A 25403-nucleotide genomic window follows, 5' to 3' on the forward strand; every position below is an offset into this window, starting at 1 on the left:
ACTTTCTACACTATGTGACTTTTTACACTTCTATTTCAGATTTCCAGTTGTGTGTGAGAATGTTAGTTACCTCATTAGGTCCTTGTCAGGAGTAAATAGGTTAAAAGAAAGTGCTGATAATACACAGTAGTTGCTCAGGGTGTTGTTTGCCATCGTTTTCCAAAGTGCTAAAAGAACACAGTAGATGTTCATAAAAGGCAGATATTGTTATTACTATCTTTATCACAGGAAAATAGAATCTTAGGCAACAGACATAATACAGGAATTCCTAAATCTCTAGTTACAGTAAATGTACACTTGAGCATATAAAGCCATAAACAGACTCGTCAGGTAGGCCCTAGATATCTGCTTTCAAAGAAATGCAGCATTTTTGCAACCAAGTACAGACTCTCCCTGCAGCATCACTGTGATTATTAGAGAGCCTCTTCCCAGACTAACTCACATGTGCACATTTTCACTTAGAATCCTGGTGACAACCTCGTCAAATTCAGGTAAGAACCCCAAGTGAATAATTCTGGGGACAGCAGCCAAACTCTACTGGTGTTCATTCACTGGGAGAGGGAAGAATAGCTCCGTGCATCAGCCTGTGGTAATTGCCCATCCTGGAGGAGAGCGTGTAGCTGCTCTCAGGGCCTGCGAAGAGTAAGCAGACTAATGATGGCGCCAAGAGTGTTTGCCCATGCGTGGTGCCAAGTATGTGTGCCCAAGCATGGTCAAGGCCAGGGCAGCCGCTGGCAGGTTCACCCCAACAGAAGGATGAAAGGGAGTGAGGCCGACTCCCGGGAAAGTGGTACTGGTGAGAAGAGACAGGCTGGGGTGGGTGTGGCCAGACAGGCTGCTGAAGAATGAGGCATGCCTGAGCAGGAGATGGAAGGGACGGACAGCCAGAGGCTGAGGCCAGGGGTGGGAAAGGCCTGGAATAGCTTGCAAAGCTCTTTCCCAGATGGACTGTGAAAGACAACATTGTTCCATTCATTCATTCATGCAACAAGTAGTTATTGAGCGCCTTGTGAATGCTGAACTGGGTGCTAAGGAGAAGGAAATCAACAAAATGGACAAAAATTCCTGCTTTCTGGAGCTTTCATACTGGGAGGAGCAGACAGACCATAAACAAGGACATAATCAAATCGACTTGATGGTGTCTGAGAATGAGGAGGGCTGTGAAGTTAAGAAACAGGGTGAGAGGATAGAGGATGGGGGAGGGGATGGTGCTATTTGAAACCTCAGTTGCAGGAGGCCCTTCTGGGGCAGAGCGGTCAGCAGAGGGAAGGAGACAGCAAGGGCTGAGAAGGAGTCTCTGAGAAGCAAGGGCTGAGGAGGCCTCTCTGAGGAGGGAGGAACTGGTGCGTTGAGGACTCCATCCCTCTCTCCTCCTTTGTGTGTGGCTCCTACTTACCCTGCTCTGAAGGGGGCCTACAGTCTTGCTGGGTGGTGCCTCTCTCCTCCTCATTCTGCTGCTATTCTGCCTGCTCCTCCATCACACAGGTCTTTCCGGGATCCTCTTCCTCCTTGTGCCCATTCGACCCTCTATCCCTCTGCACGAGTCACCCTTTCCAGTCACCCCACAGCCATCCCTACTGCCCACATCCAACCCCGGCTTCAATTAGTGTCTCTCAAATCAGCAGATGCTGTTGAAAAATGTGCCAAGCTCCAAACAACACATCTTAATGTAGGTTGTCCTGACAGCTCCATTTCAATGGCCCTCAACTCACACAAAACCAGTGTCAAAATAAATTCATTGTGTTTCTCCACAACGCCCCTCCAAATCTACTGTGAGTCCCCAGTGTTAGCAGAGGGTGACACCGACAATCAGTCCAGAACACTGGGCTAACCTTCTTTTCCCACACCTTCTGTGTTCAGTCTCTCCTAAATAAGTCCCATGGTCCTTTCCCTTTTCTCCATCCCCAATACCCCTGGGTTAGGTCTCCAGCCTCCTTACAGTTCTCCCTCCCGTCAGGCTTGTGCTGCTCCAATCTATTCTTCCTATTTTGACAACAGCACTTTTTTGATCATGCCACCACTCCTAGCCCTGCCCTTGCTCCTGTTCTGTAACAAGATGAAATCCACACTTATCCATTTGACACAGGCCTTCCTGGGGAATCCCACTCCTATCCCAGGCTCATCTATATCACTGCCACTCATCCTTCACTCCAGACCTACAACTTAGTACATCCCACTATGTCATACCTCTGCATCTTTCCCCATGCTCCTTCCTCAGCCTGGACTGTTTGGATCCCCTTTTCCATCTAGCTGGCTCCCAGCCCATGCATCACCATTTCCAAGAAGTCTTCCTTGAAGCACGCTATAATTACCTCTCTGACACAGGCCTTGCTGATTTGTTCTGCTTCACATTTAGCATGTCCTCTCATTGAACAACTCTGTGGTACACAATGCTTGTTAAGTGAAGAGTAGTAGCAGTTTGTCCTTACAACTACACTGCTTCCATTTGACAGGTGAAGACACTGAGAATTAGAGATACTCAGTGACCCACCCAGGTTATGAGCAATCTAGTACAGAGGGAAAATGGACCAGGGAGTAATTTGCTCCAACCTCGACCTTCCTTCTATTCTCATTCCTCATGCTCCTTCCTTCTCCAGCAAGTGAAAGCAGCAGTTTGGCTCAGTGACAACAAACCTTGCTGAGGACAAAGAGGAAAGAGACATTCCACAATTCTTGTGGGTTTAGAAAAGTAAGCCCCCAAAAACCCAGTGTTCAAGGTCTTGTACAGATGCCCAGGGAAGCTGAGGATCAACCTCCCACTGGGTAGGCAGCAGCTTGCTCTGTAAATGCCACTACAGATAGGTCTGAGCAAAGGCCCTGGTCCCTTTCTGCTCCCCACTGTTCCCTCTTCCTACTTTCCCAACTTCCTCCTTGAGAAACCATCCATCTATCCTTAGACTTCATCACCATGGGAGAGCCCTATAACCTCTCAGAGCCCACAGGCACAAGTGCAGAGTGTAAGCCACAGGGCTGGACTCTGATCCCTGGTTAATAAGCGAATCTCTTATCCTCATGCCAAAGCTCCCTCTTTGGAGTCCCAGGGTGCGCAGGAGAGCTAGTTTGGATACAGCCAAAGAGGGAAGGCCCAGCGCTTCTAAGAAATGGGTGGTGCTCTCCAATATGGTAGCTATACTGCCTGTTCCCATTGAAATTAAAATAAAATTAAATATAACTAAAAATTCAGTTACTCAGTCACACCAGCCACATTTCAGTTGCTCAGTGGCCACATGTGCCTAGTTGCTACTGTATTGGACAGCACAGATTATAGAGAATTTCCATCACTAGAAAAAATTACACTGGGCAGTGCTGGTCTATATTGACACAGCTGAGAACCCACTCAGGAATGGGACTCTTCAAACCAACTCTACATTACATTATACATATACTATACTAGATAATATATTATATATATATACACACTATGTATTATATTCTGTATTATATACTATACTGCATGCTATACTTTACACATTCTATGCCATGTTCTCACTGCCTCCCCAAATTTGGCAAAATAAAATTCTTTCTCCTGTTTTTCTGTTTTTTTTTTTTTTCAGCGTTTATCTTTAATTTCTGCCTTTTATCTACTTTCTTTAGTTTATATTGCTTTTTGTTCTAATATCTTAAGATACATAGTATGTAGCTTTTAAATAAAGTTTGTAAATATAAAGTTCCGGTGATGAATATGTTCTAGAGCTCTGTTGTATGACACTGCCTATAGATAACGATACCATTTTGTGCACTTAAAAATTTATTAAGAGGGTAGATCTTATGTGACATGTTTTCACTACACTAAAAAAATTATTAATGATTTAAATTTTTAATTAATTAAAATAGTATTTAGTGCTTCTAAGTCTTTAAATATGCTTGGTTATGATATATTAAATTCTGAAATTTCAGTGGGATATTTAAAATCACACGGTAGTGGGATTTTTTCCAAATCTTCCAAGCAAGGGTATTAACTCTCTTGCTGGATTCTCCTGACCCCCTATCCCCTATGGCCCCTCTCTCAAGGCTAGCACCCCAGATCTCTGTGAATCAGGCTCTTCTCAAGGTCTCTGGGGTTCTTATTCTTGTCCTGGACTTTCCATCTTTGGCTCCCCAGCTCTCACTCACTCTACGAGGAAAACATTCCCATTCCAGTTTCCTCTGGCCAGGCTTAGAAGAGTCAAGGTACTTGCTCACCTCCCTTGGGCCATTTGCCTGCAGCCTCAACAAACATGGGCTTAGAGGAACGACAAGCAAATACATTGGAGAAGGGAGGAGAAGACAAAGCCATTTCCTCAGAGCACTCCCCTCCACTTGCTCTAGTCCTGGAAAGATATTTAGCAGACTTGACCTTTCAAGAGCGTTCAACACAGCTGACCACTCATTTCTTTTTAAAACATTCTCTCTCTTTGGATTCAAGGTACAACAAGCTTATGGTTTCCTCCTCTCTGTAGATGTTCTTTTACTGCCCCTTTTGCTGGCTCATCCTCTACCCAGCCAATACATGTGGGAGATTCTCAGGGACCCATCTGAGATCCTCTTCTCATATTGTGCTCTATCTCAAGAACTCTTGAATAATTTCATCCTTACTAGCAATTTGTTGCTGACTCACAGATTCATATCTGTAGCCCAGAGCTAGAGCTCCCAACCAATGCATCCAAACCTACTGCATCTAAAATCGAACTCGTGATTTTTCCACCACAACCGGCTCTCTTCTAGTACGTCCTGTCTCAGAAGTCACCATTAACACCCAGCTTTACAAAACACAAACCTGGTATTCGTCAAGGACTTCTTCCTTTTCCTTTACCTCCATGTTGAATTTGTCACAGTGTTCTGTCAATTTCACTCCCTAGTTATCTCTCAGATTGACCCACTTCTTTCCATCACCACCGTCACCAACTGCATCACTTTCCTGGTTTACTGCAACCATGCTTACTGCTTTGTCACATGTCTTTACACAGCAACCAGAGCCCTCTTTTAAAAATATGGATCACATGATCTTCTGCTTGAAACACATCAACAACTTTCCAATGCCCTTATGGGAAAGATGGCTCTTTACTTCCTTTCTTCCTCTTGTCTCAGCCATATCAGCAGTGCCACAGTTTGAACATACTCCTGACTCTGCCTAAAAAGCTGTCACCTCATCTTCAACCTCTTCACCTAGTTTCATCTTCTCAGCCTTTAAATCTCAACTTAAACATCAGTTCCTCTGGGAAGCTTTGGTCCATGTCTTCTTTTTCATGTTCTCATAGGATAGAAGCTTTTCACCTTGGACCATTAATGTCTGTCGTATTTATATATTCATTTACTTGATTGATTAATATCTGCTTCCCTATGTCCTTTCTCCGCCTTCCTCTAACCACTTAAGCTCCCTGAAAGCAGACACTGTGTTTCTCTCACTCATTTAGAGCTGACTTAGCAGCTCAAGAGAGCCGAGCCCTGGGCCCCAGCAGAGCCTACTGGTGGAGAGGCAGTTAGTCCTATAGCTCTACCTTAGAGTAGGGACATGGAGGCACCAAGTAGAGACCCTGGAGCTTGGCCCTGGACAGGCAGGAAGAGGAAAGGGATTACAGGCAGCAGAGCCTTGTGCAGCTTAACCCTAGGATCTTGCAAACAGGCTGTGCAGCTGATTGCTCCTGAGGCAGGTAAGTGACAGCAAGAAAAATAGTGAGACAAGGAAAGATCCTAGCTCCAGACCCAGCAGATATCCGGGGGATGACACCTTAGGAGTTGTAGCTCTGACATCTCTTACTATGTGCCCAGCAACGAATTCAGAGTTGAATGCCAGTAGAAACAGATGACAAAACCAAATGGGTATGGCACACACACACACACACAAAAATCCAGAAGACCATTTCCCTGAGTGATTAGACTTCAAGGTATTGTAGAAGCATTTTGCTTTGGAAAGGTTGCTGCAGGGGTACTATTTCCTCAGATACAGAGTGGAGAAGGGAGAGAGGAAAAACACAGAGGGATTTTGAATGTATCTTGGTAGAGTTGGAGGAACTCCGGTGAAAAAACCTTAGAGAATAAACACTAGGTGTTGGGTTATAAGAAGGCAGAGCTGCTCCCTGTCTGAAAGGGATGCCCAGCCTGGTGAAGGAGATGGAAACTCAACATTTACTTCCTTAAATGTAACAGGTACTGTTTTAAAAGTAACTATCAAATTAAATAGGAATCCACTTCTCTCTTATTAGGATGGCCATTATCAAAACAACAGAAAACAAAGTTTTGGTGAGGATGTGGAGAGGTTGAAACCCTTGTGCATTGCTGGTGGGAATGTAAAATGGTGTAACTGTGATTGAAAACTGTATGGCAGTTCCTCAGAAAATTAAACATAGAATTACCACATGATCTAGCAATTTCACTTGTGGGTATATACCCAAAAGAATCGAAAGCAGGGACATGTACAGATATTTGTATACTCATGTTTATAGCAGCATTATTCACAATAATCCAAAAGTGTAATCAACCCAAGTGTCCAAGAATGGATGAATGGCTAAACAAAATGTAGTAGATACATACAATGAAATATTATTCAGCCTTACAAAGGAAGAAAATTATGCTACAATATGGATGAACCTTGAGGATAGTATACTAAGTGAAATAACCTAGTTACAAAGAGATAAATCCACTCACATGAGGTACTTAGAGTGGTCAAATTCATAGAGACAGAAAGTAGGATAGTGGTTGCCAGGGAGGGCTGCGGAGAGAGGGGGTGGGGAGTTATCCTTTAATGAGTACAGCTTCTCATTTAAGGAAGATGTAAAAGTTCTAGAGATAGATGGTAGTGAATGTACTCAATGCTACTGAACTATATAGTTAAAAATGGTTAAAATCATCAATTTATTTGTGCATATTTTACCACAATTAAATAATTAAAAAACAACTTTTTAAAATGGGATACTTCGTGAATTTGCATGTCATATTTGTGCATTGGCCAGGTTAATCTTTGTATTGTTTCAACTTTAGTATACATGCTATTGAAGCAAATGCTAATATATCTATTTTTTAATTAAACGGGAATAAGAAAAAAACTAAATTGATTCACTAAGGATGTTGGGAAGAACTGGCATGATGATTGGGAGCATAAAAAGAGGGAGAAGTAGTATTTGTAAGCAGTGCATACCTACCAACAGGACCAGGTTGTAACCACAACTCCTTTACTTGCTGGGTAAAGGAACTGAATCTCTCAGCTGCTCTTAGCTTTAAAGTAGGAACAGGGCTGCTGGGAGATTGGTTGATGCTGAATGAGGAAGGAAGCCTGTTGGACATGGAAGTGCAACACAAGTGTGTGGGAATAGGATTCCCTGCTAAACAGGAGGCAATAGCATCAACCTGCTGAGAGGGAAGGTGATGAGCAAGGAGGAGGTGGCCATGGGGGCATGATCTTGGGGTCTCATTAAAAGTAATGAAGGTTTAGAGCAGTTCTGTGGGGAATAAGGAAGACTAGCAGGAAGGGATAAAGGGTGCGCTGAGTAGCAGGGAGGAGCCCCTGAATTACAAGTAGATGGATTCTAGAGGCCAAACGGGACACTTTGGGGAACTCTCAAGAGCCCCTCAACTCAGTAACCTAACAGAAGAATAATAAAGAGAGCTGAAAATTGTCAGATGCTCCTAAGAAAAGAGTGAATATATTCCTTAAAATACTGAAACTTGGCCCCAGCCTGGGAAAAAGTGGGGGAGTACATGAAGACTGATTAGAGATCATTGATCTAGGTCAATGTTTTTCTAAATTCTGGTACTGTATCCCTGGGGGTATGTGAAATGATTTTGGCTGGCACCCATTAAAAGACACAGTCACTTTAATTCTCATCTAGTCTTTCCTATGACTTCCAAGACAAAATTTCCAATTGGTGCCATGAATCTATCCCCTCTGAAATCTGTGAATCACACACTTTTATTTGAGAAAGTGAAAATAGTCCTCTCAGTTTGTAACTTCAATAGGTATCAGTGTCTAGTTCAGGCGTTACCAAGACTGGCCCACTGCCTGGTTTTGTAAATAAACTTTTATTGGAACACAGCTATTCATTTACATATTGTCTATAATTACTATGTTACAACATCAGATATGAATGGTTGTATCATAGGTCCACAGAGTCTAAAACCTTTAATATCTGACCCATTACCGAAAAAGTTTGAGAATTTCTGATCCGGTTTACATATTTTTATTTTCAGTGTACATATTCTTAAATATCTGTTGTCTATTATAAGTGATATCAGTTTTCCACAGATGGTAACAATAATTAATTGAATTAGTTAAAAAATTTATGTAAAGAAAGAATTAACAAAGTATTATCGTACTAACAAATTAATATAATATATAATAGAAGTAGACTGCAGTTGTGACAGAATCCTGGGGGTAGTACATATATGACAAGACTTGATAAACACTGAATTATGAGAATAGGGAAAGTCAAGAGATTTGAGAATGATGAAGACAAAGAACAGCTTCAGCAGAGATGAGGGATTGGGAACTGGAATAACATTTCATTAGAAAAAAGAATTGTATATGTCAAGGATGGATTTGTAACCATCAAGGATGGAGAGAAGGTTCAGCATGTTCTAACTAGACCAAGGAGGTCAGGGGAGGCAGGGGCTAAGGAAAGGCAAGGGGACAGGGAGCTGCAACCAGGTAAAGCCAAGATTGTTAAAGGGTAGAAAATGGTGGTGCAGGAGAGCCAGTGGAGGGTCCCTTCCCATCTAGGGTTTTCCCTACAGAAGTATCTTGGAGGAAAGAATGTAAAGTATTAGCAGCAATCACAATAGTAATACTATGTTACAGCATGCAGGTTCTAAGTACTTTATACCTATGAATTCACTTAACCTTCACAGTAACCCTGTCAAGCAAAGGATTCTTTTCCCATGAGGAAATTGAGCACAAGAGGGCAAAAGGCTTGCCCAAGGTAGCACAGCTAGTGAGTGGCAAAGGCTGGTGTGACTACACTCACCCAACACCTGAGACTACCACTCAGAAGGTGACAGAGCCTTGATCATTCATGTAGTCAGGCCTGGGAACTGTGACTCTGGGTCAGCTGAGCACCTGACTGGCCTGTCCCTGTTTTAGTCTCAGCCTGCCCCTTAGGATCTATGTCATAGAGAGGCTGTCATCCTTGTGGCATCACAGGAGATGACAGATTCTGACGATTTTGTCATGGGAGTGACAAGTTCTCAGTTGCCAAGAGGAGGCAGAACTGTGAGGCAGGAGCAGATAGACCAACCTCTCTGAGCCACTGGGGTGCCGATAGCCCCAGGAGCTCTGAGAAGTCTCAGAAGTAGAGGAGCAGAGGGATTCTAAGGGACCAAACCTGAAAGTCACAGGCCAGGGGCTAGGCACCCAGCTGTGCCCTACACACTGTGTTCGTGCTTCAAAAAGCACGTGTCTACTGTTTTACATTTCCTTGGTTCTGTAACATTTTCTATCATCTTTATAAAAATACATAATCTGAAATGACATCATTTATGTATTACTTATTTGTCTCCCCCTTCCGATGTCAGTTCCATGATGTCAGGTTTTGTATTTGATTCTGTTCCTGCTGCCTGACATATAACAGGCGCTCAATAATACTGGCCTAATTTTAAACCCTGCTTTGGCTCCATCTTCTAACCACGCCGGGGTCACTGTGTCACTGTGGAGGGTGAGCTCCCTGACTTAGTGAACAAGGTGGGAGCCAGCCAGAGCCCAGGCGCAGAGAAGCCCTGCTTCCTTAGCGTGTCTCCCAGTGACACAGGGACAACCAAGCATCTCAGTGTTGCAGGGGCTGAAGCACTCTTCCTGGTGCCTGGTGTCATGTTATGCCTCCTTTAATGGGTACAGACTTTGTAATTATGTTGTTTCTGAAAGTTGTTTTTGTCTAAATTTTCTATCTATACTATAGCTAAAGCTGAAGAAAGGATGTACAAAAACAAACAACACTTTTAGCTATTGTTATGGGTTCAATTGTGTCCCCAAAATTCGTATGTAGAGATCCTAACTGCTAGTACCTCAGAATGTAACCTTTTTGGAAATAGGGTCATTGCAGATGTAATGAGTAAGATGAGATTGTACTGGAGTAGGGTGGGCCCCTACTTATATATACCATAACTGGTGTCCTTATAAAAAGGGAAAATTTGGACACAGAGATATGCATACTGGGAGAATGATACTTGATTATGAAAGTTGTGCAACTACAAGCCAAGGAATGACAAAAATTGCCAGCAAACCACGAGAAGCAAGGACAGAGGCATGGAGAAGATTTTCTTTCACAGCCGACAGATAGAACCAATACTGCTAACACCTTGATCTCAGACTTTTTTGACTTTCAGAACTAGGACAGAAATCAATTCCTGTCATTCAAGCCACCTAGTTTGGGGTTCTCTGTTGCAGCAGCCTTGGGAACCTCATGCATCTATCTCCAACAGTAGATGCTAGGCTTGACAAGTGAATGGGCCATGAAGGCTCTCTGTGGGAGAAAGAGGGTTGTGGCATCCTTCTTGTTAAAACTGGGCAGAGGAAACTGACCTTTGTCGAGTCAAATGTTTTTTGCTGATGACTGGCCTTTGGTTTAGGCCAGCCTCCACCCCAGCCATTTTCTGTTTCCCACACTTCTAGTCATTCTCCCTGCTGCTCTTGTCTCCCACCTCTTCCTCCAGCCTGCCTCACTCCAGGGCTTGAGTCTCACCTGGCTTTTCAGCAGCCATTCTTCTCTGTCTCTCCCAGCTGTGTAAATATCTAGACTGCCTCCACACATAGGATACAGACCATCAGGAAACAAGAGCAAGAAAGACCCACCAGGAAGACGTGGAGGGCTCCTCACAGCCTGGGCTGTTTTCTGGGAGGCTGCAGTTAGCCATACTGAAGAACAGCCATGGATAGTGAGAAGGGAAAAGCAGGGTGCAGAACAGAGTGCACACTGTGGCCCGTTTTCATAAGACAGAAAGGGGATATTTATGTTTCTGGAGGACAAACACCAAAAATTGGATGATGATTAGCTCTGGAGATTGAAATTGTAAATAGTTTCAATTTTGTTCCTTTTGCTGGTGAACATGTCATCATTTTTTTTTTTTTCCAGCTGGAAACGTGTCTCTGTGTGTAAATAGTCAAAATCAAAATGTTGAAGAGATACAGAACCTGAGGGACCAGTGTTTCTCTGGAATGCTGAGGGTCTATAGTGAGTGACGCCGACCTAAAGTGGGGTGCCGGGGAGAAGACTCCCTATTACCAGCTTCTCTTTGACACATCATCTTACGTCAGATGAGAGTACAGTGACCAACCATGCTGGTTGGCCCAGGACTCAGAGACTTTCCAGCACGTAGAAATTTGAATACTAAATTGCTGTTAAAATATACACACACAGGACTCTGCAAAGAAACCTGAAAACCTGTAGATAGCCAGGCCAGGACATGTCAGCCTGCACAGCCATCATAGGGGTGCTCAGCTTGCCCCTGCAGAGGCATTGCTGTCCATTAGCTATCCTTCCCAAGAAACTCTTTCCTAGTCAAAGCTGGGGGGCAAGAGAGTGGAAGAGCCATGGCTTCTCCAGTACTGAGTGGGGTGGTGTCCCTGTATAGGTACCTAACTGTTTCTGAAGAAACACCAGGAAAAGGAGGTGAATACGGGGTGGGAGATTGGCCTCAGCTGCTTCTCATTGGAGACACTCCGGACTGGCCACCTGGCTTGAGCCAAGTCTTGCAATGTTTCAGATCCTTAAATCCACTGCTTATACAATTTTCCCCTTCCTCGATACTGTTTCTGAACATTCCTCATTCATCCTGGCTTATTTTACATGTAGGAAACTAAATTTGAACCATCTTTTTATTCTCACCCCCTGAAGAAGGCAAAAGGAAGAGTGGAAACTATCTCTTTCAGTCGTTTGGGGAAAATGAGTCACAGAAAGGTTTGGTGCCCAGTTTAAGCCAGTTATTTGGGACAGGGACAGCCATCTGTAGCTGTGAGGAGGTGGCTGAAGACCGTTGCTGCATTTTCCTTGGGTGATGTTCACTCTGAACACCCTGTGAGTGGCCTGGTGATAAGAGCACCTGTTTTATACATAACCCCTCAGCATCCCTGAGACAGAAAGCAAATGTGAAGTTTCTCAATCTAAAACATAGTCAGAGAACTAGGTGAGCATTTCTTGCCTTTGGCCAGAGCTGCCTTTCAGTCCACACCAGTTCACCATAGACAGAGGCCAAAAGTCCCTTCTCTCCCTGCTGTCCCCCCTCTGTCATCTCAGTCTTTTAGACCTCGTGATGAGCCTTACTGAAGGAAGCACAGGTCCTTGGGTCTCTAGTGTAGAGATTCTATGAAGTACAGCAAACTTTTCTTGCTAATACTGACCAATTCTTACAGTGCATTTCTTTATGTCAGCAAACTCTCTTCCAACCTTTTACATAAAACCTCCTGTGCCCATCAGGAAGAGTAGGGCAGAAGAGAGAAGGGTTATGAAAACCCAGCCTACCACGTGAGCTGAAGAAATCATGTCCCAGAAACCTGGCAGGCCTTGTCCAGAGAACAAGGTGCAGGGCAGCCCCTCTTCCAGCCCACAAGTTCAGTATTCCTAGTCCCAGGACATTGCAAGTCCATCCAAAAGCACCCTGACTCCTCCTCTGCCATGTAACTTGGTTGGCCCCAGTGATGAACAGTCCCATGAACAGTGATGTCAGGGTTTTTTGGTCAGGATCATTACTGAGCCATGAAATAATTAAGAAATATCCTGCCCCACTGGCTGCCGTGCTCATAAAGGTAAATCCACGTGTACTTCCTTGTGGCTCCAGACAGAGAGCTCACTCATTTGCTCACACCCAGCCTGGAGAGAAGGCAGCAGGAGAAAGACAGCTCACTAGTTTGCTCACCCTCCCATGCAAATCACCTCTGGGAGTGCAGCTGGGCTCCTCACACCACTCTGGGGCAATGCTCCTGGGGAGGCCGTGGGGAAGATGCCACCCCGGGCAGTGTGCACTCTTCCTCGTCCTGGCCCTCCTGCTTGACGCAGTGGGGCTGGTGCTTTTGCTGCTGGGCATCTTTGCCTCCCTCGATTACTGGGACTTCTTGGTCTACACAGGGTCCCTGATCCTGGCTTTTAGCCTGCTATTCTGGATCACCTGGTATTCCCTCAACATTGAGCTGCCTCTTGAGAAACTGGACTTATAGTCTGAACATGGGCAGAAGAAGAGGGATGCAGGCTTTCTGTGGACCTGGAGCCGTGGGCAAAGGAGCAGGGACATGCTGCCTCTCCCACCTGGAATGTCCTGCTAAGGGAACAGGTGAGTGTACATGAGATCTGCCTGGAGGTGGTCAGAGAGGTTCAGATGACCGGGGGAGGCATGGGTCTTCAGAGGCTGAATGAGCAAGTGGCCAGAACATTGCACCCAGCCAGGGTCTGTCAACTTGGCTCTGGCTGGCCAGAACACAGGGAGGGTATTTTGTCCCCCGAGGACTCTTTCTCATGGAAACCAGAAAAGGGGTCTCCATAGCTTTTTCTACTTCTGATATTCTATGAAGGGTCCTGCTATACAGAAGAAGAAGTTAGCCCTTCAGCTTAGATCTTGGGAGGAAAGAGTGAATCTTGATTGTCTGTTGGGGAGACTCCCTGCTGGGGAGAAAAGCTTTTAGCACTGGGATAGGACAGAAAGTTTCCCAGCGGCTGTTTGTGCCCTTGTATGGATGCGAGCTGGGCTACAGGAGGAGGAAACAGAGCAGAACCACCCAGAACCGGCCCTTCTCACTAGCCTCCTCCCTACATCTGCCCAGGTGGGACATGTAGGGCAGGGTCAGGACCTGCCCGCACTCTCAGTGCACCCACCTCTTCCCTCAGCAGTGCCCCCACCCTGTTCTCCTCACGCACCCCCCGGTACAATCAACACCCCTCCAAGCTGGCCTGGAAGACCCCAAAGTCGAGAGACCATTTAATTGGCCGAACTGTGCTTTTTAGCCAGGCCAGCAGCTTGGTTGATTACATGTAACCAAGGTGGCAAATAATTGTAAGATTTTTTTTCACATGGACAAGGAGCCCAAAAGATCGAGCTGGTGTGGCCCCTAAAACTCTGAATTAGAGATGGGCAGCTGTTCCCAGGGAACTGAAATCAAAGCCCTGGTTGGTTTGAGCTCATCGTCCCCTCCTCCCCAGGTATGCAGGGAGTGGCACTCAGGCACGGTCAGGCACTCCCTTTTGAGTGCTGGGTGTAAGAGCAAAGGTCAGTGCTGGATTGGAAATAATCACCATGTCTTTTCTGAGGAATTCTGTCTGACCCTCAGAACTGAGAAACAAGAGCAGCAAATTAAAGTGGTTTCAGTAAGTTGAGGTGAACTCGTCCCTGGCAGATGAAAGAAAAAGATGAGAAGTCAGAGCTCCTGGGTCCCACTCTGAGCAGCTCCACTTGTTCACTGGGTGACACTGAACAGACTGATGGTGCCCTGAGCCTCAGTATTTTCATCTGTAAAATGAGGTTAGTATTACTGCCCTTGTTGCTGTTGCAAGGATCAGAAATAGGTAAGGTACAAAGAGGCTCACTGCAAGCAATGTGGTTCTTACCCGTGCCAAGTATTGTTACTAAACATATAATATGGGGTGAGTAAACTCCCCCAGAGTCCCAACTGGGAGTATCTTGGTGTACCTCAAATTGGTAGTGGTGACAGTCACTTTATAGTTAGCATGATGAAACATCAAAGCAGAAGGGACCCACACATTCACAAGGATGTGGCAGGCACTGCACAGGGCACTGGGAACGCCAAGAAGAATCAGACACAAGAGGTCTCTACCCTCTGGGAGTTTCCCCTCAGGTGAGAGACAGACATTAACCAAATACTCTCACTAACAGAGGTATAGTAACAGAGTCAGGTGAAGACTAGGAAGATGGGAACATCTCTCCATGGGAACATTCAACGAACTAGCCCAGAAGGTGGATTCTTTCAGGGAGAGGCAATGGCTTGAGGAAAAGTCCTGAGGTAGCAGGAAATAAAAGACAGCAAGGAGAATGAAGGGCAGAGGGCAAGTGCAGGAGAGAGTTAGGGCCCTGCTATAGGTAGATGCTAGATCAGGCAGAGCCTTGAATGCCCTCTGAAGGATTTCGGTCATTATTTTAAGAACCATAAGAAGCTATTAAAGAGATGTAAGCAGGGTGATGATGATGATGATGATGATGATGACGACGACGACGACGATTACCAGTTCAAGCCCATTTTGGTAGCTAAGTCATTTGCCCCAACAACACAGGGGCTCCTTCCCCCTGCACATCCTTCCCTCAATGAAAAGTTCAATAGCCCAGTGGGTAAGAGCACAGGCCAAGTCCCAGACTGTCTGGTTTGAATCCAGTTTTTTTCCTTACCAGCTAAGTGATCCTGTCTATGCCCTAATTTCCAAATCCGCAAAATGGAGATAGTGCTAATAATAACCCCTATTTCAGAGATGAAGCTAATAATAACATGTAACTCATGAGGATGTTGCCCAGATTAGGTGGGTTAATATGTGCACAGCACTGTACCGGTGATGATTAAATAAACCTCTGTCACATGCAGGTAGCTGGTGCATTAAAGAGGGGTGAGACAGTCCTCCGGGCTTGATATTCCTAAAGCATTATGTATCCATCTTAAGACAGTGCACAGCATTAAGATTTTTCAGCATATATGAGAGTGAGAACTGTCCTAGAACACCAGACTTTTGTCTAGGCTCAGAGAGACTTCAAAAGTTGTGAGATCCATTGTATTCTTCATTAAATACAAATGTCACTTTCACCTTTTCAGTCCCTAACTCTGCGTTCCACAGGATCCTCAAAACCAGCTGGCCCAGTTTTCTAGCATCCCCCAGACCCCTATCCCCTGCAATGTCAGGGGCTGGCCTAGAGTGACAGTGGGCTACAACCTGGTGTTCAGGGGTCTGCTCACCTGTAGGGATTGCCTACCACCTGCTATTTGACCCTGGGCAAGTCATTTTACTTCTCTTTAGAGTTGGAGATTTGGTCCTCAGGAGAGATTGTAAACTGTGCTCTGTGAAGGCCCCTGATGGGGCTGGAGTGGGGAGAGAGTGAGCAGGCAGGAATCCAGCACCCTATCCACCCATAACACACACATGCACCCAGAACAGCTTGTTTTTCCATGTTTTTATCTACTGAACTTTCGCATAGGTCTTCATGTGAAGATAGTTCTGAAAACAACTTGTCTCAGTCCCCTTATCTTCTGTGACCTTTGGGCTGGGTGTACTCTCTGACCATATTCATGATTTATGGGCTCTGCCAGTTCTCCAGTTCTCAGAGTGGAATAAAAGGAAAGAACACAGGCTCCTTGAATTCTGAGTCTGATGCTACTGTTCCAAGCTCGACCTTTGGAGTCTCAAGAGTCCAGTTTGCTAAGACGTCCTACCACCCACCTTACCTCAGAGATAAGCAGATTACATCCCTGGCATGAGATCTGGCACAGCAGGGGTCCCCAACCCCTGGGCTGTGGACTAGTACCCATCCGTGGCCTGTTAAGCCAAAGGTGAGAAGAAGGGGTGAGAAGTGAAGCTTCTTCTGTATTTGCAGCCATTCCCCTGCACAAGCATCACCACCTCAGCTCCACCTCAGATCAGGCATTAGATTCTCATAGGAGCACCAGTCCCTGGTGCCAAATGTGTTGGGGACCACTGTGGTTCAGAACTCAAGTAAGGACAGAACAGGGGCTGGCTCCCCACAGCCCTTGGCCTGTAGCTTGCAAGGTTCCCAGGAGACCACCTGACTACTAAACCTCAAAGGGGCCTCCAGGAGTCTCAGGAATGATTGGTTTGTTTTAATAGCCTGACTGCGTACCAAGTGAGACATTGTGCCGTCTGATTTTATCATTAGTCACTATATTTTTTGAAGCTTTGTTTGCTCTGTGTTCCATTTGCTGGGTATTTCTTTCAGATAAAGTTCCCTGGCAAAGTCAGGTGAGGACTCTTGTCCTATAACAAGAGGGTGTAAGATTACACTCCCCATAAATACACACACACCCACATACACCGTACACATATCACCTCCCTCCCCCCACACATATTCCCCCTCATATACACGCACCCATATTCCCTTCACATATACCTCATAAACACATACACACTCCCACAAACACGTACATACCCCACATGCTCACCTACCTCTCCCATTGCCCACACACACCCCACATACCCAACACATATGCTTTCTGTGCACAGATCCACTACATACTCATTTTCTCTTCATCTGCACCTACATATGCATCAAAACCCCACACACATGCATCCCTCCCCTTCTTCATACACGTACTCATGCACACACCAACACACCCCGCACACATAAAACCACACATTCACATAGCCTCCTTACACCCACTCTCTTCACACACACATATACCCTCACACCTACTACACACGTGCAAACACACACTCACATAAACACATCACGCCCCAGTAATCAAAGCTGAAAGGCATAGAAGGCTCACATTTCCAAGCTCTGGAAAGTATCCACTTTTTTCCCACATTCAGACTCCTCTCTGCCCACAGAGGGGATTCAGGGAGCTATAAATCCTGCTCCGAGGGGAGCCGGGTAAAAAACCTGTTTGGCTCTCTGCGTGGAGAGCCAAACATTTCTCTAATCCCTGGAGGAACTTGTAATCCAGAAGGAGAGAGAAAGCAAGTAAGTACGCACCACCTCACAAAAGTGCATGGAAAATGGAAAACTCATGCCCTGAGATAAGCATGGCCTTGCACTGAGCTCTGAAGGCCAAGATTAGGAAGTGATCTTCCCACTGGGTGGGGAAGGGCCTGGGTTCTGAGGAACGGGTAAGAAGAGACAGACATGTAAACGATTTGGGAAGAGCCTGAGGGAAGGGCTCTTCCTTCAGATGGCAAGAATTAAATAGTCAAAAAAAAAAAAAAAAAAGAGTGAGCAGGCACATGACAGCAGTTCCTGGAGGACTTTCAAGGAAGATGAGGATTCTGACATTTGGAAAGCAAGGAGGATCCTTAGATAACTGTAGCGACTGGAGGGTTATAGGACAAGGCTTTGCTTGAGGAAGAATAACTTGGTATCAAGTGCAGAACGGATTGGAGAGACGTAGCACAGAGACAGTGGAGACCGTTCAGAAAGTTCAGGTGACAGGTGATAACAGACTGAACTGAAATAATGACCATGGAAAGGAGAGAAGAACAAGAGAGCATGAGTTGAGAACAGACGAGACCAGTAGAAGCCCCGTCCTGGCTCCTGCAGGGGAATGATGGTGCAAAGGCTCCAGAAAGCATTGCCATCCCTGGAATGAGGGAGGTCAGGAGGAAGCACAGGTTTGGTTAAAATGATGTTTTCTTTTGCGCATGCAGAGTTTGAGATGCAAATGGTATTGTTACCAGAGAGTGGGAATCCTCTCTCGGTGCATTGTCCAAGTTCTTGATGTCTCGAACAAAAAAATTGAGCAAGACACCAAAATACAGCAGAAAAGAAAAGCTTTATTAGAAGGAAAAGTACACTTCTAGACACTGAAGTGAGCCTGAGCAAGAGAAGCTTGGCTCAAAAATCCTGTAACAAAGCCTTTGGGGTTTTTATCCCTATTTGCTGTGAGTAGTCACTTTTCTTAGAGGGGTGGGTTTCTTTGATTGACAATTAAGATCGACAGGACTCAGTGACTCATCATTTGCTTTCTGCGCATGTTCGTTCCTAGAATTCAGTCTGTTATAATATTAATGAACTTCTGGGCATATGCATCATATTATAGTGATGGAACAATGAAACTCAGGTGAGTTGAAGTCCTTCGGGTCTTCATTGTGCAGGTGCAAGTAACTGGCTTAAACTGGTCCTAATTCTCTGCTTGCTTATTTCTTTGTATGAGTTAATTTTAGCCTAAAAAATACCTTCTGGCTTGCTTAATTGTGGGTGGATTAGAGTGGACCACTTCTAAGATAGGTTGAACTCAATGTTTTTGCAGGCAGACCCAAAACCCCCTAACTTTCCTGTCTCACTCTTTTCTAAGAGCCATGAAGCCCCTTTTTATTAGGATGGATGTTGAGAGACCTCTTCTATATCTGCTTCCTGCTGAGGAGGGTCATAGGTCTTGCCTATTGGGGTTTCAACAGGCTTGATTAATATATTTCTTAAACAGTAAAGAAAAGACCTTTGGCCTAAAGTCCCCTCCCCTCTCGGACTCTAAGGGTCCTGTATGGTCTAACAATATTCCTGTTAACAATGAGCTGATGAACCTTATCAATAGCCAGAGGATCTGAGTCACCAGTTTCAGGGAATTATCAAGATTTGAGGGAGAGGGTCTTTTTCTAAAAGAAAGGAGGGAAGAAAAATTAAGGTTTCCTAAAAAGATTAAGAACTCTGCAAGAGATGTCTGGATTCATTTCCTGCTAAGAGATTAAGAATTTTACAAGTGATGTCTGGTATTAGTATTTATGAGCAGAACTAACCAATTGGCATTGAATGTGCAGATTTTAAACTCGGAAGGGAGATCAGTGTAGATGAGATTGTAGAGGATGAGAAGGTAGAGAGAACGCAGAAGAAAACACAGTGTGGGAAAATGGGGAATGGAAGAAAGGAAGAAAGATAGAGAAAGGAACCCTGAAATTCACTGAAATAAGCACTGTACATTATCCCACCCATGACACTGTGAAGAAAATATTATGATTCTTATTATTAGTTGTTGTTACTATTATTATTCCCCTTTTACAGATAAGCATAGTCAAGAGCATAGAGGTTAAGTAGCTTGTCCAACATAATGGAACTAGTGAGTGATGAAGCCAGATTGTGAAACTCGGTGTATTGGCCCCAATTGTTCATACCCTTTCCACCAGACTTGGGGTTGGCAAGCTATGGCCCATGGGCCAAAGCTGTTTCTGTTTATATAAGTAGTTTTATTGAAACATGGCCAAGATTATTTATTCACATATGGCTGCTCTATGCTATAATGACAAAGTTGAGTAACTACAATGGAGAGCATTGGGGCTGTTGTGCCTACAATACTTACTATCTGGCCTTTTACAGAAATAGTTTGCTTACTGCTGGCCTAGCCATGGTTACTTTTCATAGAAGCCGAAATCAGAACACTGAGCCATGTTTGCTTTTGGGAAATGGGAGAAGAAAGGCAGGTTGGGGAGCCCAAAGAGACATCCTCAGGAATAATAAGGGAGCTACACCAGGCAGGTGGCAAAGAGGATGAAGGAAGACATGATATCAAGAGTGGGGGGTAACTGACCATCAGATGCCTCAGAGCCATGAAGAAGGTTATGGCCTGAGGAAAGTTTATTGGACTTGGAAATAAGCCTTTATCAGTAAATGATGGGGACAACAATGAGACCAGTGCTACTTACGGAGTGGCTGCTAAGACATATGAGGAATGCAGATTAGTCTTCAAAATATTTGATGATGAAATGACTGGTGTAATGCTCTGACTTTTTTTTTTAGAGGAAGGAATACAGAAAATTGAACAGGATGGTAAGTGGAGGAGAGGAGTCAGTAGAAAGGAAAGGGGAATATTGAAGTTAGGAATAAAAACAGATGGATGTCTGGAGGAGTTCAAGGTGAAGGTGGGGCTGGAACCCAAAGTCCAGGGAGGGATTAACTTTGCCTGCAAGGAAGAGTGGGGAGAGGGAACTAAGATTTGACGAGCGCCTCAGTATTTATTTGGCAAAATACTTTATTTTATGATCTTATTTGATCTTTACAACTCATGAGTTAAGGATTCGAATTTCCATTTTACAGGTGGGAAACTGAGTCTCAAAGTAATTTCACAATTAACTCAAGGAAATGATGCAGTCGAGGGGCAGCTCCAAGAACCATGCTTGTTTCACCACACACAGGCTTGAAATAATGTATTCAAGTCTTGGGCTGATCCATTTCATCTTCATTTATTCAACACAGGTCCCTTCCAATGGAGAAGGAGAAAAGCAAAAAGATACCTCTCTTTGCAGCCCATTGTTTAACAATGTCCAGGAGGAACCAGGGGCTGTGAGGCAAATGCCCTCAAAGCAGCCACAGGGATGGCCATGAACGGCCTTGGATGCCAGGCTTCTGCAAGGTTCCAGGCTCCATCGAAGTCCAGCACCCACCCCTGTACCAGGCCACTATTGGAACTGCTGGTGCCCCCGTCATTTTAGGAAGGCCTGGGAAACCCTAAAGTTCTTGCACTGGAGCTTTTATGGCAGCAACCCTGCTGTGGGGTTAGACACTCAAAAAGAAGTCCTGTCTCCTGCTGCTCCTCTATCAAAGTCCTTTTAAAATCTAACAACTGGAACCAAGCACAAAAGTCCACACGGGATTTCCTGCAAGCACATGTCACATGGTTGCTATGCCCCCACTTCAGCTTTTGAACAGACCGTGTGAGCTCCCAGAGGGCTCCACCTTATCCGTCTCTGGTATCATCCAGTTGGCACATAGTAGCAGATTTCAACATGCTGCCTGCAAAAGCAGATGCATAGCCAATACTGTGTGGGAGAGGCCAACCCTCCTCGGTGCTGGACACTGAGTACTATTAACACAGCTCCACTCATTTGCACAGCCAGCCTCCCTGGTGGCTCACATCGAGTTTTTAGTCAACTGAAACCCTCTGGACGTGTTTTTTGACAAGCAAAGCCTCTGCTATGCTGTCCCTATGTCATTCAGTTCTCTATTTTTATCTTAATTTAATTGAATCTTGTCAAATATGGCCTAACTACAGCAACTATGAGGGTCAACTTTCAGAGCCTAATCAGATGGGACCATGCTTATGTTTATTACCTGTGCTTAACCTGTTCCACTAATTTATATCTCCTCTGACCTAATTTTGTACTTTTTACCCTAAAAGTGTGTTTCTTATAAGCTGTCTCCTATCTTTTATGGTATGTGGTAGTTACCTAAATAAAGAATTCATTTGGCATTTTATTAAAAAATGACATAACATGTTTCTGTGTCTATGTAATCTCATAACAGTTTTCAAACTCCCAGCTTTATCATCCTCTTTCCAATAGTTTAGCCTGCCTCTATGCAAATCTTGGAATTCTACATTCAGTACAGTACTTACTGGAAGGAATGCGTAGAGGCCGACATGATGCAGACAGTACATGGTTATCCTGACGCTATGGAATCTTTTGGAAGTTCTGTGCTCAGCCACTAGCCTGGCTTCTCAGAACTAGGCTGGACTTGAAAACTTGAAAAAATATCATAAAAACAAAGAAAAAAGATTCCCTCCTACTCAGAACTTTCCTTGACCATCATCACTCATAATCCTGTTGATTTTCCCCTTTAAAAATTTCTTCGTGTTCCTAACCTGACTGCATACAATGAAAAAGCATTTCCTTTTACTAGAAGTTCTAATGTTAGCACAGAAAGAAAAGTCACATAGAATCAAAATCACTCTGAACAATTCCTTAGGAAGACATTGTATTGAAGGCCACATAACTTCTTTTCATGAGACCAACACAGTTGGTTTTTTTTGTTCTAGAAATGGAACAGATTTCCGTTTTTTTGGCTGAGAACCAAGTGCAATAGCTGGCTTTTATTTCAAAGCAGCAGCATTGTTCAAAATATGCAAATCTTGAAAAACTAGGATTGCACTCAGCCCAGAGCATATGTTCTCATCCAAGAGAGCTGAGGAACTGAGATTAGCTGAGCAGCAGCCGCAAATTACAACCTCCCACATCACACTCAGTCCAGGAAATTTCTCATTACCTACATCTTCCTCTCTCTCTTTCACCTGAATGTTAGTGTGAAATTTAAATGCATGTACAGTAGTTAACTCGTTCAACTCCTGGATTGTCTCCTTAATTACAGAGCATGCTTCTGCAGGATGGGCATCTGCCCTCTGCTTTGGAGAATGAGTATAGAGTAAATCTGTGATAATAGAAGTGGGCAATGAATTGAACACAATTCCAGCTGATTACTTATTGGCCCTTGCTTTAGAACCCCGGAAGTAAAGATAGGTCCACATAGGAGGGCTTTCTGGAATTTATCTTCAACCATCTGGGAACCCCAATTAAGGGCTAAAACTGAGAAGGCACACCTAGGCAATGCATGTGGAAACTGGGGATAATCCTTCTGGAGCAAAGCTTAGTCTGCGACTGAGTAGCTGCAAAAACAATGCTCAGGGACCCCTTACGGCACAAAACTAGAGGCCACAAGCAAGGAATTCAATCTCAGAGATTAAGAGAGCAGCACTACTCAAACTGTAAGCAGACTGCCTGAGGATCCTGTTAAACAGTGATTCTGATTCAGTAGGTCTGCGGAAGGGCCTGAGACTCTGCATTTCTAACAAGCTCCCAGGCAACACTACTACTGCTGTCCCTATGACATTTAGAAGAACAAGGGTCTTGAGCAACCCCATTATTTTAGAGATGGAGAAGCTGAAGCCTGCAGGGTGAAGTGACTTTCCTAAATTCAAGCAGCTGAAAAGCAGTAGATCCAGAACTGGGGCCCACGTCTCCAGGTCTTCAGGATGTCAGTCAAGTTCTCTTTCCTCTGCATAAACTGATGACTGGCTTCTCCAGAGCTCTGCTAAGCCACAGGCAGAGCAAGCAAACAAGCAGGGCAGCAGCCAAGGGAGGTGAGGCACGCTCATGCAGCAGGTGAGTCATAAACCATCGTGCCTCAACCTGGCTGTGCTTCTGACCAGGCCTTTATGCTGCTCCGTGTCACTGCAGATGCCAGAGCCATGAGTGCATGAGTGCCCATCACACAAGGCAAGGCAGGACAGAAAGGAGGAGGAAACTGGAAGAATGCATTTCTACTGGGCAGGGCCACAGGGTGCCAGGCTAGGGATGATCTGGGCTCATCTTCCCAGAAAGTTGTCCCAAGAGGCTGAGCCCAGGGAACCTCCTACTGCTCTTCAGGGCCATCTCTGCAGCCACCTCCTCCTATCTGCTCCCTTGGAGGGAGGTTGAGCTTTTTCAGTGACCTGAATTCAGGTGACTGTGGCACTTATAGGCTGAGTAACCTTCTAGAGGATCCTTGCCTATTAAAGGATAGTAGTTATGACATCACAGTCACAGGATCAAATGTGATTTAGCATTGGCCTTCTGAGAACCCCACAACATCCTGAATGGGCAAATTCCTTAGAAAGTATGATTTTTCCTTTGTAGAATTCCAAACATGGAGCTGTACAATTTAGATTATCTCTTCACACTCCTAATGATTCTAGGGCTATAGGATCTATATTATTTAAAAGCTATTTAAAGTTAAGTCTGCCACTAATAATCAAGTCCACTCTTCACATAACTGTGTCGCCACAGTTTCCTACAGAGAGGACAAACCCAAAAGAAGATGGACATACTAGGAGAAAGGGTGAGTCATCTTCCCCCAGCTCTGCAGCCTGCCCAGTCAGTAGCCTTGAAGTTTCTAGGCTTCAACTCGTTTCTCGGTGAAATTACAGTGTATTGGAGAAAGGGGAGCTTATCCTGACTGGATCACAAGCTGAGTCCACCACTGTTGAGGCAGTCTCAAAATTCATTGCATGAGGCACCAAAAAGCCTTCTAGGTAAAAATCAACCCTAAGTGTAAAGAAAGTCAGCCAGACAAGGTTGGCCTGTTAACAGCAACTTAATGCAAATATGCTCAGCTTCCTTTATCTTTCAATAATCTCTACTTGTTTTCAGGACAGAAGAGCTAATGAGAAGAATTAGGCAACTTTTGGGGTAAAACCCTGCTTGTAATATTGGGGTCCAATTGGAAGCATCGGAGTTAGTTCCTGGTAGAAGTCACTCTTTGTCAGAGGTATTTGTAGGAAAGGCTCAGTATCCCACTTTCACAATGTTTGTTTTTGCAGAGAGAGGTTGTAGAGGCAGTGCACACCAGGATCAGTGAGAATGGCAATGCCAAGCTCTTTCCCTGGGAACTACACTGAGCATCTCAGCATTAAGCGTCCCTAGCTTTAAACTGAGGCTGTGAGCATCTGTGCTTTATTTCGATCTATTTATGAATCTATTAGCAAGAGCTGCTCTGCGACAAGGGTCCTCAACCCTTGGGCCTCTGTCTGGTACCCTGTGGCAGCCTGTTAGGTACCAACAGCACAGCAGGAAGTGATTGCCAAGCTAGCGAGGGAAGCTTCATCTGTATTCGCAGCCATTCCTCAGCACTAGCATCACTGCCTCAGCTCCACCTCAGATCATCAGGCATTAGGAGCACTGGTCCCTGGTTCCATAAAGGTTTGGAACTGCTGCCCTAAGGTATCAAAAAAGCCTAAGAGAGCTCATAAGGTATTAGGCTTAGCATAAAAATGGATGTAATTAAGTGTTTCAATAGTGGCAAATGAAATAAAAACGTTGTGTGAACCTTGAATTTACTCGCATTCACTGTTCAGACTATTTACATGCAGAAAGAATCTTGAAAGTTGCCAAAGTTACTATTGGTTCTGCTAGTAGCAAAGTGGTCTCTTAGTCAGCATCCAGGAATGGATAAAATGAAAAGTCTATTGCCTGAGTGGATTGATGGCTATACGAAGTGTGGTGTTCCATTATCTTATACTTAAAGAGAAATCAGTTTTAACAGGTGAAAAT

The 25403-nt window shown here is 44.7% G+C and overlaps 1 pseudogene; it reads right to left on the minus strand.

Annotated features, from left to right (window-relative positions):
* Positions 1-6877: 6877 nt before the first annotated feature.
* On the minus strand, positions 6878-6977 carry LOC118604420 (annotated as a pseudogene).
* Between the last annotated feature and the right edge of the window lie 18426 nt (positions 6978-25403).

The sequence above is a fragment of the Rousettus aegyptiacus genome, unplaced genomic scaffold (assembly GCF_014176215.1).
Source record: "Rousettus aegyptiacus isolate mRouAeg1 unplaced genomic scaffold, mRouAeg1.p scaffold_m13_p_6, whole genome shotgun sequence".
NCBI classification, from domain to species: Eukaryota; Metazoa; Chordata; class Mammalia; order Chiroptera; family Pteropodidae; genus Rousettus; species Rousettus aegyptiacus.